Source organism: Atractosteus spatula, chromosome 27 (assembly GCF_055471065.1).
Source record: "Atractosteus spatula isolate fAtrSpa1 chromosome 27, fAtrSpa1.hap1, whole genome shotgun sequence".
Taxonomy (NCBI): Eukaryota; Metazoa; Chordata; class Actinopteri; order Semionotiformes; family Lepisosteidae; genus Atractosteus; species Atractosteus spatula.
The window spans coordinates 8,389,900-8,403,472 of NC_142732.1; the positions used below are offsets into that span (position 1 = coordinate 8,389,900).

General features: G+C 40.4%; 1 protein-coding gene across 4 annotated transcripts in view; it reads right to left on the reverse strand.

The window, feature by feature from the left end:
- bcas3 (BCAS3 microtubule associated cell migration factor) overlaps positions 1-13,573 on the reverse strand; it is a 234,459-nt gene that overhangs the window by 119,536 nt on the left and 101,350 nt on the right. The gene's annotated exons all lie outside the window — the stretch shown is intronic.

Below are 13,573 nucleotides of genomic sequence, written 5' to 3' on the forward strand. Positions count from 1 at the left end.
TGCGGCCTTCATCGCATGTAAAGTTCACAGCTCGTCCCCCCGATCCACTGATCCTCTATCATAACAAGACGCGCAGAGGCGCTTCCTGTCTGGGTCTGCCTTGCGTGAGCTGCTCCTTGGCTGAATCAGCCACTAGACTAAATTCCCCTTCGTGGAGGAAAGCAACAAGAAACTCAAGGCGAAATCCCTTCACCCCCCCCCCCCCCTTCCCTGTCAACACACTCCGCTCCAACCCCTCCACCCCCACACCCCCCTCCTCTCTCCATCCCATCCACCGAGGCCTGACTCCGGAACTGACTTAGGAAGTACCTTAATGGTTACCAAACTTTTGGGAACTGTCTGAGCTTTGCAGGGCTAAACATGTGTTTAAAGCAGACAACATCAGCAATCACCACTTGACCTCTTGACAGACTGAGGGTCGCATACTTCTTCTATTTTTTTTTCTGCTGGAGAAAGAAAACTTTTACCAGATAATATAATCAAGTAAAAGCACAAGCCTGTCGTGGAGGGACTGCAAACATGCCTATTTCCAGATGTTTGACAAGATGCTACAGAAACACTGCAGAAAAGGGGTCAAGAGTTTCCACGGGGGATTTTTCAAGGTTCTGTGACGGAGAGAGGGGGGTGGGGGAAAAGGGGGGGAAAACACGCTTACAAACACACGCCGGCTCTCATAAGAAGGACTGTGATTCTATGCAGCTGTCAGACCTTTAGGAAAAAAAAGGAAAAGTAGGAGAAGAGGAAGAAATAAAAAGAAATGACTTCAGCCTGTCTTAAGGGCCCAATGTGTGAATGAGCAGTTCTAAAAAAAAACCAACAACGTTTAACAAAGCAAGAGTTCTCTTTGAAATTCCCACGCCTTTCCCTCCTCCCCGTCTCCCCATGTTTTGCCGCAGTTACTGTAAGTGACCCCACGCCTCCATTCCTCCCGGGACTATTTGTAACAAATGAATCAGAAATCTGAGAAAACTACACCCCTCCCCTGCATCCAACCCAACACCCCAAAACAGGGGGCTTCGCTTTATCTAAAGTCAGATCTTTCCACAGTAACGGCACGGCAACAATGAAACGCCCAGAGAGGAAGGGTTCTTTCACTGAGCCCCGGTGCACGTCATTATCCAGAATCAGCACGTTCTACAACGTTTGACAAAATACAACGGGAAAAAAAAATACAAAGAATGTAATGGACATAAACCGTATCGCCAAGATGAGTAAATGAAGTTTGTTAAGCATACTTCAGGCTCTCAGCAGATGTGTAAATGTTCCGGGAATTTTGAAAACAAAGCTGGAAAGGTCCATCACGCAGTAATAGTGGAAAATAAGGAAAAGCATCACTCGTGAACTTCATTTCAATTCGTCCTACTAAACATGATTCAATTAGCCAAGGTCTTTTGCTCATTAAAAGTATATTGCCATAAGAAACGTCAACAGGTTAAAAGCGAATAGAGTAGGTAACAAGTTACACGAGTGCTGAGCACACGATTGGTTCCGGTTCAGAGCACACTGCCTGTCAGTGAAAATGCCCCCTTCATGGGAGAGCAGCAGAGCTGGTGCAGCTTTCACGAGCCCAGAGGGGCTGGACTTTACCACTCTTCTTGTTCGTACTAATTATTAAACTCCCTTCATTTAAAGTTTCGAACAAAGTCTGCAAAGATCATATATAGGGGGCACGCCTTTAAACAAAGGGTTGTGGGAGTGTGGAACGAGCTACCCAGCCATGTTGCTGTACAGCGATAATCGGGATTGTTTCAAGAAACAGCCGGATGGGAGCTGTGGATCAATTGAAAACTACTCACAACAAAACGGACTAGATGGGCCACATGACCGCCTTGTGTTTGTAACCTTTCTCACGTTCTGATACACTTTTCAAAATGTGTTCATTTTAAATCACATAAAGTTGGTAAAGTCAGAGGTATTTTGTCATCATAGACTCTCTCTCACCTGCAGTTGAAGCAATATTTATCAGACCTGATATCGTTCAGCTTTATTTAAAGGGCATAACAACTGAGGGTTTCAGACCTTCAATCCCCCCCTGACAATAGCTCCTTCCCTAATTCTTCCTGCTTAGCAGTACTGTTTTGATGTTTTTAATTAATTCACAACTTTAGAAATACTTACTGTAAATTGGAAAAAGACTTAAAGATGGGATTTTTTTTCTACCTTTAAAAGACCTTTGCAACTGTTCAGAAATTTCTTTAAGAGAATCTTGATATCAAACTTGAAAATCTTTACTATCATTTTTAAATGCCTCACAAAAGAGAGAGAAGTAATTCCTTATATGAATGAGGCTCCTTGTAAAGGTTAATTTTTGTTTACAGCCAACTAAGTGTAACGTATTAAGTTATAAACCAGAGCACTTTAACGTGCCAGGAGAATTAAAGTACAGTAAGTAAATCTAAGACAAAAGCCAAAATAAAATAATTAATTGTTAACATGTTTATGTCAAAGGCAAATTTACAATAAGAGTGTAATACTGAGGTCTAATGATTAAAACAATACTGAAAATCTGGTGTTTACAGTACAGACATCACTATGACTGTGTGTATTCTACAACTCAGACATTATGCAAAAAATATACAATGAGATAAAGTCATAAAAATGCCAACAGGATAAGAAAGAAAGGGGTTAATGAGAAAAAAAGAATTACATTCTATGCGTGTTAAAGGTTAGAAGAATAATCATTCATTTGAAAAAACACTACATAAACATTTTTCCGGATGCAATTTTCAGTCCAAGGATACATTTCCCAGTAGAAATCAGCAGCTAAAAAGGAAATCATTTAGTCTCCATAAGTGCCAAATTGTATCCTGATTTTCCTGGTCTGGCTTCATTTTCAAAACTCGTGGTAAGAGTCCTGCAATCTTTCACCCAATGACTGTGTAAACACATCTCTCAAAGAAAGACATCATCCTTGTGTGGCCTTACTTACAGTGGATTATGAAAAATGTTTCAGCCTCTTCAGGCAGCTGAAAGAGAAAACCTCTCCTGTGTAGGACCTTGTATTTTTAAAACAACAGGAGATACACAAACTATACTCCCATATGAAACTACCCTCCACTTTAATCTACAACTTTAATGTACAGAAAAAATAACATGTGTTTCTAATTTATTAAAATTACTTGAAATACTTGCTGGTTCATTAAGATCTTCATGTTTATTAGAATTTACAACAAAGTTCCTTTTGAAATATTTCCTGGGGTCAGTTAAAGATACCTTCTCAAGCCAACAAGTTCTCAATCATATTCCAAATAAAAAAGACTGAGTTTTAAAGAACAACACGTGCACAAACAAGCTAAAAGCAACATTCACTATGCCATTTCTGACAGGGTAACATAACTTACATGAAAATAACCTTCAAGGTTTGAACTTGGTGATCTAATGCCTATCCAATAAAATACATAATTTGCTGTTCAATCTATAGTACAAGTAACTTGCTGGAAATCTGAGAAAATGTAGCTGAACACAGCGATGATAGGACTGCTACCATCTTTGAAACCTAAAACTATTAAATAGTCCTCCGACCACAATATCACAAGTTGTTTTTTTTTAAATGTATTGATACATAAACTGGGGTTCAGTGAAAATCAATATGTCCTTAAAGCAGATCAGACCAGCAAACTACTGCAGGGGTGTCCGGTGAATCAGGCCGGTGAAGACTGAACAAGGTGTCCCAGCAATGTTCTTTTCAACAGATCAGAGATTCACGTAGTGTATAACAATAACAGCTATGATATTTTAAATAATTGCTCAATAATCTTAGAAAACATCCATACTTGCAGAGTAATGAGTGTTGCTTAATCTGCCAATTAGTGAAGACACAATGACTGCTATATGCACTTCAAAGGGAGGGTTTTCACTGTAAAATAAATGCCACAAAGGCAAAATGCCACAGATAAATAGTATGTAATATGTGTTTTATACATGATTCATGTATGGTATGAATGGCCTTATTGAAATACATTTAAATCAAATCTGGTCTGCCATAGCAAATGAGTTTAACACCCCTGCTCTACTGTTTTTCACTTGCATCTATACCTCACCTCTTACAATTACAGCTTGATTTATATGGACTCCCACTGTCAGTACATTGGGCTATTGAGACACACGCAGAAGTATCAGTCACTCTGAAGAGAGCTGGACGCCTTGTCGAGGTTTACCAGCCTAAAATAAAGAAGGAGCACCCATCCAAAATGGTCCTTTATCAAAGAAATAGGAAGAATAATCCAAACTTGAGATAAAAAAATCAAACTGCGGAGAGTCCAGGCCTGGGGTAATCCCTGTTGCCCTAAGTGGACCAAGACACACAGCTAAACGTTCGCCAATTAGTCTGAGCCGAGCAGACCTCATCAAGGATAGCCTTGAAGAACATGGCAGACAATTAGCTGTGGCTAGTCAAAACATGAAGTCATTTATAACATTTCTCCTGTTGTTTTTCTAGAGTTTTTTTTTTCTTTCCTTTTTGCCCCGTTCTGTGTGTTTACCACTAATGTAGTGAGTTACGTCCGGCTGACCAGTGAGCCTCAGGTCCAGCGCTCACTGGTTTGGGGCGACGGAGGCGTACAGTCGCTCCCGCCCAGCGTGGCCCTGGGGGGGCTCAGTGCTTGTTATCTCTGCAGCCCCACAGCCGAGGTGCTGCACTCAACCCCTGTCTCCCTCATTATGGTGCCCAATTAAGGGGCAAGACGCACTGGAAGGCCATGGGAGTACAATGTGTGGAAATGCCAGGCTTAGCTGCCAGTGAAACATGCACTACCACAGCACCTTCCCTAATCAATAAAATATATTTTTTTAATTGCACAGCCCAAATCAGTTGGAATTGCTGCTGCTGGGAAATTCTATTAACTCTATTTGTGTACCCCACAGGGGTGTATTAATTCACACACGCTTTTGTAAGCAGTGAAATTGCCCAGGACCTGTCATATGACTGTGGGCTCGAGTTCACCTCCGCAAGTCATCATTTAATAGTGTCTGCGCAGAACAGACTAAGTGCCAACTGCTAACCTGTTTTCCTTAACGGCACCCAGGCTGAATGAAATAAACCACACTTTACTTTTTGATGGTTTCCAAAAATAACTATTTCTGCCCCCCTCCTGGATAGAGTCTCCTGGATTTAAGGCCCTCTCTTTCTTTATCACTCCGTGCACATACAGTACTGAATAATGGAACAAAACCAGATGAAACACTGTACCCCTGGACCCCACAGATACAATACACTCATTTTCCAATGCACAATGTTTTGATGCATATAAAACAATTTCAACTGTTGCATTTTAGAAGAAAAATACTTTCCTCTTTATATCAGTATGTTTAGAGATTTTTTGGCCTTTCATTAAATTCAGCACAAAAGTGGTTAAACATAATTTAACGTGGGCAAGCAAGTAATCACACCAGAAGTGTAGTTTGAGATTATAAACATAAGAATGTGTTAGGATCTAAGCCTTCATCAGCAACACATCAGTCTTTCAGCATTCCAGTTGAGGATGTACATATGTGCATCCTGTCTGTTTATTATAAACACATTTCCCTGCTGTGCTTATTTTGGGTAATATATACAACAATTTTGGAGTCCTAGATATACTTGGCTATCAGCCCCTTTGCCTAAGGAAAATTAAATGTTTGAATTTAATAGCAGATTGCATAGCAAAAGGGGGAATCCAAACACAGTCCCACTTAATGTCTCCAAAAAAGCTTTTGAATACTAATGAGTCCGTTTGTTATTTTTTCGCACAAAATATCCCTAAAAAAAATCCATTAGCATAGCCTTGAAATGATGTCTTCCAGCTCTCTTCAGAGAATAAGGTATAAATTATCATGATAAGATCTGGGAAAGTTCTATTCAGAGTCATTTTCACATATGGCCCCATGCTTTTGTCGTCAAATTAATGGATCTTACTTAACTCGTGAGCACAAAGAATGTGAAAACCTCTGCATCCTGTACTACTGATAACATTACAGCACAGTGGGGTTCAGCTGTTTAAAATTTCATGCTCACCTCACTGTTCCAGACAGATAGCAAAATACTGCAGGTAAACACAAACAATTCCATGTCTTACACTTAACTACCGATATAAAAAACTATGCTAATTCAAACATCATTCACTCCCATGGATTAATCAGAACTATTTTATGTGACAATGAAATTTGTAGATTTCAATTACAATTAAACCAGTATCAGTACCAGTACCAGTATCAGAAAACAGAACTCACCAAAATGAGCAAATACCGGATAAAACATCATTTACAGTAAGTGGCCCGCCTGTATTCTTTGCTGACTTCAGCAAGTAACGTTCTTTAACAGATCTAAAAGTGAGTACTTTATCATTTAAATAAGTAACATATCAATACAATATTTTTCTAGGAAGAAATATAAGCAAATATGACTTTCACACATTTTTTTTTCTTTCGAATCCAAATCGCCTTATTATCGAAGTCGCTGGTGGCCCAGGTGACTCAGATTCCAGATGTAGCAGAATGGAACTGCGGTCAGGGCTTTGAGCACTGGAGCAGGTACTCGGGGTTTCAGATCTAAGCCAGGATATTGCTGTTGTAGGCCTGATCAAGGTACATCACTCGAAATACCTTGAGGGCCTTCACTCAGGCTTTGGTTAATGCCTTGCTGTACAAATGGGTACTCTGCAACAATCTAAGCAAGAGTTTGTTCTCCATTGATATATCTGATTAAATATATATATATGTATTAAATTAAGGTTAAAAAATGTAAAATAGAATGCAATCTAGAAGGGGCCTGTCAGTAGAGGAGAGAGTCTGCTCAAAGCCAGACTGTTCCACAGTGTAATATAGAAAGGAAAGCTGATATCAAACTGGATAAACTGCTGTGAAATCCTTTGCTTGAATGGGTTTCTCAATTGGAAATGACAAAATGAAGTGCAAACGATAACTGCAGACTTTTTATTTTCTGTGTTTTTTTAAAGAATACTACTAGCACTTCTGGGAGAACTCCAGAGCAATATGTAATGGTTTATTATCAGCATTTTATTATCACAGCTGAGGAAAAGAAATCATGGCATCTTCAGCTAGTAAGGATGATCTTGGCTTGTGTTGCAGAGATTTATGGCACCAGAGGATTAGTAACAACACAGGGAGCACGGACCACTGTGGTGCTCTCGAAGACTGGAGAGGAAGCTGAATGGAATTTCTGGCTGACATTTTTTGCGTTCCTCCAGTGATTTGAAACACACTTCTGTAAATGCAGCCATTATTTCCAAGTGAAGAAAGAAAGGAGACTTAGCCCCGTTTCGCCCCACTCCTCACCTTGCTATTGTCACCTGGATCTGTTACCAGGAAGGCACATTCATTAGGGTTAATCTGCCTGATAAATGAATAAACAAAGGATTTCTCTGTCGCAAAGGCAGCCAGGTGAGCAGATATCATCTTCCAACACAGAAATTCATCTGCACAAATACGCCACAGGAAATTACCTGCTGCTACTGCACACCTGGGAAAATTTAGGATGGGAAGAGGCTTTTTGTGGTTGAGCCCTGCCTTATAAAATAATTCTGCAGTGACGTTCTCCGGGAAAGAAAAAAAGTCTGAGGAGCCACAACTTTTTTCAATCACTTTCTATTGGTGCTTTTGCTTCTCATTGGAGAAATCCTGAAGAGAAAAGCAAGGCCTAATTAAAAGCTGAACTGAATTTTTCCCCAAACTATGAACAAAAACATCTTACTGTTATTTAAGGTTTCATCTTTTCACTCCACAATGAAAATATACTTTAAAAAATAATTTGAAAGACTAAGATATGAAGTTGCATGAACTGATCAGCCATTTCCTTTTTTGTAAATGGAAAGATGTCTTTAATTAATTGAAGTCACTTAACTTGGGTCAGTAGAACACAGGGAAAAGAAATTACGTTTTTTTTTGTGTTGGAATGTAGCAGACAATGGGAAACTGTGGACTTTGTAGGAATGGAGAGATAATCTACATGTTTTTGTGAGACACATGCTACTCAAATAATTACAATTCTGCAGCCACTGCCCTTTCTTTCATTCACTGCAGTAAAGCATCCATATAGGGATGTATTTCTTGCACGTTTGCTAAATGTTTTGCAGATCTCTTAAGCACAAAGAATGTAAGTCCCCAAGCATGTGAAAAAATTCATTTAACTGAAAGGAACAGCACCGGCCTCAATAGCTTTCCCCACTGTTGGCAGCTTCAATGATGTGCTCCTGCTGTCCCATCCCAAAGCAGCTGTGAACCCCTGTCCACCCACTCTCCCATGCCCCCCTGCTCCGGTGCCCTCACCTGGGCGTCAGGGGCCACTGCCCCTCATCTCCAGCTCTCAAGATAATTGCTCACAGGGCGACAACACTGACACATAGCGCAAGACAAAGGGCAGCAACATCAAACACAGCCCATAACCCCTGAAACAGGATTCAGCTCACTGCTCTGTAGTGATCATCACTTAATTAACCCTGTGAAACCTGGAAACCCCTTTCTGAGAAATCCTTGGTGCTGCAGTCATCTTGTACAGTATCTCTTACTGGGTAACTAAAAACCCGAATAGCCTAAAACTTGCAATATATTGATTTCCCACCTTATCTCAGGACCCATAAACATTTATTAGGGTGGACTTACTTATCTCTTTAACGACCCCTTCAGTTTAATGTTGCTCAGTGGATGCTACTGTATGAGGAAGGCATAAGGATTTCTGGCGGGGGTTAACGTTGATGAATATGCTATTCAGGGGTCAGAGGGCTCAATAAGGACACTTGGAAGAGTATATTCTCATCAAAGACAAAGAGGTGTGACTGATACTCAGATACACCATCTTAATCGTATTTCTGCTGAAACAGGCCAGGTTGACCAAAGCCAAGACCTCACAGATGCTCTGATAGCTCTGCAGAGGTAGTCCATTTTAAGGGAACATGTTGCAGCTGCCAAACACATCAGTGTCCATTCAGTCGCTTTAAACAGCAGCTGCTCTGCATACCATGCCCCTGGCAGTAAAAGCCACTATCACAGAACGAGGATGTTTACAGAGACTGTAAATAAGGACTCAGTAAATTATCTGCATTTCTATTTTAAATAAAGCAAATTTCAGTGGGTGACAATGATATGGACTACTCTTCATTCGGCCAAATGAAGTCTTTCATCTCCATCAGCTGCTTCCTTACAAAAATTTATTAAAAAAAACAGCAAAACAAATTTACAAATTGAACTTAAAATGACCAACAGTTATTTTTTTTCTATTTCTTACATGCAACACTCTTCATAAATTGGTGCTTTGCACATGTGCTGAAGCAATTTGATTTAAATTTTTCCCAAAAGGCCTTTGAAAAAAAACAAACTAATAAGCCTATCTAAGCAGGGGCCAGAAAGTGGATTTCTTCATTTGGAGCAAGAAAACATCAGAGTAAAAAGGCATGGTTGTCTACATGAAAATGAATGAAGATGAGAAACACTGAACAGGCATGGGTTCAATTTAGCACATCTCGCCTGTACAGTTACTGGTAGCTACTCAAAGAACCTCTTCCTGAATGCTTCCACAGCACTTTCCACAGACCTGTAATTCTTATTTTAAAAGGAAAGAAATACAGAAGTCATTGGAAAAGCCAGTAAATGGTTGACAGGTTCAAAATACAACCTCCAAGTGTTCAGCAAACAAAGCAATTCCAGATTTTAGTTTAGTTCAAAGGGAATTCTATATTATGTCAATGCACTACATTGAGAAGATATGAAAGCAAAATCAGTAATGGTGCTTTCTAGGTCTAAATTACAGTATTTCACCTTTTCTCTTCTATTAAATACGTTACACGCTTTGTCAGTCATGCTTAAAACACAGCTCTCCCCCTTAAAACTAGAATTTCAAAAACAAATGCTAAGTAACCAGTGTATGCACTGATCGGGATTTAGTTAGCAGACACCCCAGATAAAGATGCCTGCTAAGACCATGAATAATAATAATGAATACTACCATATCAAACTTTTAGACAGCCACCGTTAGCTAAGCCAAGGAAGACTGTGGTGGAGTGCTGGATGCAGGGTAAAGGTTCAGGCTCTGCCACAAGTCAGCTGTGGTCATGGGTACACTGGAGGCAAGGTGATTTACAGCTGGCAGAGTTTGGCAGCTGGGCTTTCTGTCCTCTGATCGACACCAGTTCAGTTCAGTTTGGGCTCCCAATGCGAAAAGAAGCGAACAGCTAGGAGACACCTGGCTCGGAAGCACAGCGTGGGCTGTGCTCAGATCTCCTGGGCTGGAACAAGATCACGCTGATCAATTATTTGACAAGGGTGAAAAAGAGAAAAATAAACTCTAAAAAATAGGGCATAATAAGATTTGACCAGTACCCTTTATTAAAGGTACCCCACAGTCCCATGAATATGAAGACCGAAAATAAGAAGTCTATACAGAAGCAGGTTAATCGCACCTTTCTCATTCGACTGAAGGCCTTTAGGTCACTGGGAGAAAAAGGAGTCGGTTGTGGAGGAAGAGGGCGGGTGAAAACTTTCTTTCTTTTGGAACAGGTGGCGGTGTCCCGCCAAGGGGACAGAGCTGAGCGAAGGGGTCACAAGAACGGCCCCATATTGCTTTTATAAAATCCTCTCAGGTACCGTGAATGGGAATCTTGTGAGACGCCCCGCACCCTGCCTCTCCAGACCCTCTGGGCCTGAATGTGACCACTATCTCCAACAACAAACTGCCTTTATCCTCTGCAGGTAATTACAGGCCCCGGGTCAGCGTCCCCAGGCCGTATCCATTACCGCCGCGCTAGCGAGGGCCCGGCTGCCCAGGCCAGCTCCACTCAGCCGCACAGGGCTTTCAAGTCTGGGAGACGCCAGGTTTCTCGCGGCCTCTGCAGTGCTGGTAACAGGAAACCAGTGACCAGTCAGCCCTGTCAGCACTGGCCTGAGGCAGAGCTACCTGTGTTTCAGTCTGCCCTGGCCGGGCATGGTCACACACCCCGATACCTTCAAACACAGAGTCGGATTTGTTTCACCTCTGTCGCTTACTGACGACCAGCCAAAAGAATCATTGTTCTTGTATCTTAGCGTATCTTATATACCACATTAAGTATATATAACTTTCAAAAAGCACAGTTTATAAGGACAAACTATTTTACCCTGGGTGTAAAAAAACATGTTTTTAAATGTTTTTTGGAGAGATTTAAAAGGGGTCCTTTTCATTAAAAAATGTAATGCTTGAGACAGAGGCACAATGACTATATCAGCCCTAGAGGAAAGTGCTTTTGGTTCAGTGTTCAAAAACATTCCTAAGTGACTCAGCATACAACATTCAGCTCTGCTCACAGCATTTATTTTCTGTGACTACTGAAGGACGTACTGTTGAATGTATTAAGTGACAGATGATTTACTGTGACCTTCTTTTCTACTTCTTACGTTTTTCCTTTTGCAGACAGATTCCTTGCCCTTCAAAGCATTTAAATTTAAGGAAACAGATAATCCATCATATCTTTCAATGAAATCCACAGACAAATCCCGAGATTCTAGGACAGTTTACGTCACAACAATGCCATCTTAATATCACCTCATGCTAAAGCACCTGGGACTCGCGTCCTTGCTGCAGCATTAACAGAAAAACAGCCTGGACTCCCAAACAGGATGGAGTTATGTCACACTTTCAGATATCACAAGCTCTTTATCCAAACTCCTAACAAGCCAGCATCTTCCATGCGTTTATGCACTGAGATCCCCAGCCTTTGATAATCCCGGTGAATAACAAACGTCCTGAACGGAAAGTGTTTCCAAAGAACAAATGACAGGGTGTTTTTACTGAGTCATAACAAAACAAAATCAAAGGAATTCTACTCTTCTCTCTTGTTTATCAGACTCGGAGAGATTAAGCATTTCTTACTCCTCAACACAAAAGGCCTGTGTAGTCTACACACTTCAGAGGGATGATCGGACCCTGATAGGAATATTGATAATGTGTGTTACATGCTGATTTTTACCTGCCCCTGCCCACCACTATAACATGGAGTACACAGCAAGTACAGTGTTTTGGGACAGTAAAGAATACTCAATAAAATAAAGGAATATTGCATTTTTAAAAATTGTTCCTCCTGAATGCAAAAAAATAGCAACATGTAATTTCTTAATATTATCAGCATCCTGCAGTATTCATAAACAGAAAATGTATTTCTGTCACGATTACACTTCGGTCAAGTTAAAATGTTGTCTGTGATATCAACAGGTTTATATAAATCTTCTGTGCCAACTTGGCAAGAGCATACATATTTTTATAACATCCAAAACACACTTAAGTGAATCAGAGGCGCCAATGCTTTCATAAAAGCAGTGTATATCAATGATTATGGTCATCTCATTTGTATGTTCTTAACGCAGTACCTCCTTTTACAGCTGTTGCTAATAGGAAACAAGCCGTAAAACATATTGCAAGATCAACTGCTATAATCCTCAGGACAAACAGGCACATGCACCCTTTTGAAGGTAAGACAAAGCGATATATTGTGATAAGACAAGGCGCCACTGCGGTTATAACCCTGAGCAGCAAGCAATCACACAGACTGATAAGCATCGCACCATAAAAGCCAGCAAAGTCTCCTCCAGTACTGGGGCTGCTCCAGACCTCTATGGAGGAATCGCTTCCTGGTTCAAATCAGGTAATAAAAATTTATGGTCTGATTTAAAAAAAGGCAAACAGAACAGAGCCCTCCTAATGAGGCTGCTTTCACAGAGCAGACACTGGCTACTTCAGACCTGCCTCAGTAACATCCTCAAGGTACAGCTTGGACAGCACCCATTTGCCACTGTTAGTGTAAATGCAATTAAGCACTTAAAGGACGCTCAGATGCACTTTACACGAAAGACAGACAAGAGTCTTCCTGGATGACAATAAAAATAAAAAAGGTTAACCACAAGGTAACTGTATAGATGGCTTACTCCATTGGCTTACTCCACTAATTTTACCCAGAATTACAGCAGTGTAAAAGTAACCTAAAAATACCCTATTGTATTGCAAGTCAATATATATTCACTTTAAATCCTTTAAAAAAGAATCCATTAATCTGTATATTGTCCTGGCCTCCGAGTTCATAATCCATCTACTGCAAGTTTATATGTTCAGGGAGGAATAAAGCAAAATCGAGCAGAATGGGACATACTGCAAAAAAACAATCGTAAACTATCATTTCAATTTCAAGTGAATACACACAAAATCCAAAAAAAGCAGCAGCATGCATAACCCGGCAGCAGTTGCCGATTTACAGAGTGGAATTCAACATCACACAAAAAATGGCCCAGAAGCCAAGGTGAACAAGGGAACAGATTTTTTTTATAATTCATCACGCTGAACTTTTGTAATAATCTCAGAGAGTGTTTCTAATTTTTTTAATGAAAAATGTATCTACCGGGCTGCAAACAATGGGGTGGCAACAGAGCAGACTTTGAGAGAAACAAAAGGCACATCAGGAGAAATCATAGCTGACTGGATTATTCTCAATATTATGATGGAGAAACAAGATAAAAGATAGGTTAACAAAATCTCTTTAAAACAAGATCAATTTAATCTGAGACAGAGATCAGGAAAAAGGAGTCTATGCATCCATTTATAATAGGTTTAAAACCATAATTC